At 37.3% G+C, this 3804-nt stretch overlaps 1 non-coding gene across 1 annotated transcript; it reads left to right on the plus strand.

Moving 5' to 3' along the window:
• The first annotated feature begins 210 nt into the window (after positions 1–210).
• Positions 211–317, plus strand: LOC141624440 (small nucleolar RNA R71). The gene has a single exon (XR_012534246.1). It is a non-coding gene; the product is annotated as a small nucleolar RNA R71 (small nucleolar RNA).
• The last annotated feature ends 3487 nt before the right edge of the window (positions 318–3804 follow it).

Here is a 3804-nt window from a genome sequence, read left to right on the forward strand (position 1 = left end):
TGAGTAATGGAGTCCACTTCATGCTTTCCTCCTCTAGTAGCCTTGCGAGGTCTACTATATTGTGAGTTATGGACCGCCATTTCCTCAATTTTGTTCCAAGTTTGATTGTCGACAACTTCGGTGAACATTCCATTTGATCCCATGTTGAGAATGTTCCTTGAATCTTCATAAAGACCGTTCCAAAATTTTTGTACCAAGAACCACTCGCTAAGCCCATGGCGAGGACATGAGCGACAAATTCCCTTGAATCTCTCCAAAGCTTCATAAAAATATTCTTCATCCCTTTGCTTAAAGCCCGTAATTTGAGCTCTTAGCATCTTAGTCTTTTCCGGTGGATAGAACTTTTTGTAGAAAGCTAAAGCTAACTTCTTCCAAGAATCAATTCCGAGAGTAGCCTTATCAAGGCCTTTCAACCATTGTTTCGCGGTGCCAATTAGAGAAAAAGGAAATAAGACCCATCGAATTTGGTCTTGAATTACACCGGTTTGAGAAATCGCATCACAATAGTCACAAAAAGTCTCCATATGAGAATGAGGGTCTTCACTAGGCATCCCCCCAAATTGGCTTCTTTCGACTAATTGGATAAATGCGGATTTGGCAATAAAATTTCCGGTTAGATGTTGTGGTGTGGGAGTACCATTGGGTAGGTTCTCCTCGGTGGGTACGGAATGTGATGAAAACTTAGGCATTGTGGGTTGATTTTGTGTTGGATTTTGTGTTGGGTTCTCCTCACCTTCTCTTGCAAAAGGGTTGATGAACTCAATAGTATTTGGTTGAATATCTACAACCTCACCAATACCTCTCAAAGTTCTCCTAGCAAGTCTTCTATTGGTTGTCAAAGTTCTTTCAATTTCGCGATCAAAGGGTAACAAGTCACCTTGTGACCTTCTAGACATGCAAAATATCAAACAACTCGAAAATAATTAGAACAAACCTTGAGGAGTTTTACTTCCCCAAGGCAAATAAAGACACTACTAATAACAATATAAGAAAATCTAAATCAAGTTAACACCGTCCCCGGCAACGGCGCCATTTTTTGGTCGGAGGGTTTAGTTTTTCAGTACTTGTCGTTAGGAGCACCTAGACCAAAACACAATTTATAACTTCACAAACAACTCTACAATTAGTAAAGAGGCAAGTAAAGGTCGGATACTAAGGGACGGGAATTGAGATGAGATTTCTATTGCAACTAGCGGTGTCTTAAGGGGTGTCACAATTGGGGTTTGATGTAGAAGATCACTAAACTAAATAGCAATGAAAGTAAACAAGCAAGATGAATTAAAAGAGATGTAAACAATTGATAAAAGGCACTAGGGTGTCATGGGGTCATAAGGGATTCATGGGAATTGATCATACAAACATATTCTCAATTTATAAGCAAGCAATTATTGTTGTGATGGATCGAGTTGGTTTATATCTTACAATCCTAGGAAATTTTGGGTCCCGGAGCCGAATCGATTAGATTGTACAACACCTACAAGTCGACTTAATCTTCCCTACTCAACAATATGCATGGTCTAATGAGACTCGAGTTGGTTTATGTCTTACAAGTCTCATTGAAAAGATAGGTGATGGATAAAAAATGCAAGGATTCATAGGCTCACATTTCATCAAACATAACATGTGCATAAGTTGAGATCACAACAAGCAAGCAAATAAACTATGAAAGCATATTAATTTAAGCATGAATCATCCCCCATGTTGGTTTCCCCTAATTACCCATTAACCCTAGCTAAGGAAACTACTCACTCATTATCATGTTGAACATGCTAGCAAGGTTGTCAATCATACCAACAAAGTGAAACATGATGAATAAATGAAAGTGATTAACAATAATTAAAAAGAGATTAAGAGAATTATACCTACTAATGATTCCAATAATAAAGCAAAGAATAAAAGAAGTACTTGATGCTTGATTGAGAGGTTGTCAATCTCCCAATAATAACCCAAATATTCTTCAATTACCCAAAATAAAGGATGAACAAGAGAGAGATTAAGGAAATAAAACTTGTATTAAAACTTGATTAATTGTTGATTACAAGATTAAAGAGAGATTTGATTGATATTAACTACACTAAAGATTGCTAAGAAGAACATGCTCTTATAATTAGACTAATGAGGTATTTATAGTGGGGATTAGGTGCATGAATTAGGGTTAACTAAGGGCTTAAATGACGATTAAGTCCCTTGTTGAGGAATCGCCGGTCTCTTTTGGGAGACTCCGGTCTCTAGGGAGATTCCAGTCTCTAGAAAAAGATGTGCATCCTTCCTTGAAGCTTGAAGAAGACGAAATGGGACTGTTTGGGAATCCAGGCGTCTTTAGCACGGGACGGGCGGATTCGGCAGCTTCTGCCCGGGCGTCCAGGTGGTGAAGACGGGCGTCTTCTGGAGCTTTTGCCCGGGCGTCTTGGGGGTGAAGACGCACGGATTGTGGGGTGAAGACGGGCGTCTTCTAGGCAATCCGCACGGATTGTCAGGCAGTCTTGTTCCTTCTTCTTTTCTTCCTTTTTCTTCATAAAATCCTTGACGATTTCCTCGGGGATGCAAGGATCTTTTCTTATCATTGCCCATCTACTATAGTATGTACAAAGGCCTTCTAATCTTGTCTCTCCTTGATGCTTGGTCATTGAATTCAATCAATTTAGCCTCATTTTGCCATAAAAATGCAAGGTTTGCACTCATTTCCTACCAAGGACACAAAACCTCAAAGAATATGCAAAACAAAGAACTAAACACATTAAATGACCCAAATATGCACTAAAAAGCATGGGAACAAGGCTAATTCGGGGACTAAATATGCTCTAATTATGGTCACATCACTCTCTTATTTCTTCTTTTTATTTAAAACCCTAACTCCTCTTAAAACCCTTTTCTCTCAAATCTTGGGTAGTTTGTGATTGAAATCTTGTTGAAACCTTCTTGCTACTTCATTCAATCCTTTTGCAACTCATTCAAGGTAAGATTGCTACTCTCTTTCTTTGTTTTTAATCAATTAGTAGCATGTAAAAGTGTTAATTTTTCTGAAAAATTCGATTTGTACCCATGGATTTTGCACTACGCCAAATCTGGCAATCAATAAGGAGCGTATCACAATGGTTTAATGCATTTAAGAACGACACTTAGATTACCATTTTCCAAATATTGGCGGAAACCTAGACCGCGCTAATAGGAATTACAATTTCCCTCGAAAACCATTGTTATTATAATTTGACAACGGCTGATTAACAAACCGTTGTCAAAAGCGTTTAACGGTTTCCAAAAACTCGTTATAGAATCACTCTTATCAACGATTGTTAGAAAACCATTACCAGTTTAAGATATTGGCATTTCGAAAACGGTTACTAAATTAACAACATCAACGGTTTTTGTTACCCGTTGTTATGTTATTGCTACGGATCTTTTGTAACCGTTATTATTGTCTATTATAAGATAACAGTGTTTCAATTCAACCGTTGTTAGTATTTGATTAGATTTTTCAATTTGATTACTGCATTCAAAACTGAACTTTAATAAATAATCAATTGTACCAATAATATTCAATTTGACCAAAATAATTCTATAAATACGTCTTCATAATGTTTTAGGTCAAATTCTAAATTATCAAAAATTTACTCTCTAATTTCTTTCTAAAAATAATATGGCTGGTGAGCTACAATCACGATCTCGTTATGCACAACCTTTTACTTGCATTCTCCATAATCTCCCGGTTCATTATGATGTGAATGGAAAGGGTTTATACTCTAATTTTGGGTGGTTGACGGAAATGCTTCATAACTCCGGTTTCACCGCGGTTAAAAAAGTGTA

This window comes from Silene latifolia, chromosome X (genome assembly GCF_048544455.1).
Source record: "Silene latifolia isolate original U9 population chromosome X, ASM4854445v1, whole genome shotgun sequence".
NCBI lineage: Eukaryota > Viridiplantae > Streptophyta > Magnoliopsida > Caryophyllales > Caryophyllaceae > Silene > Silene latifolia.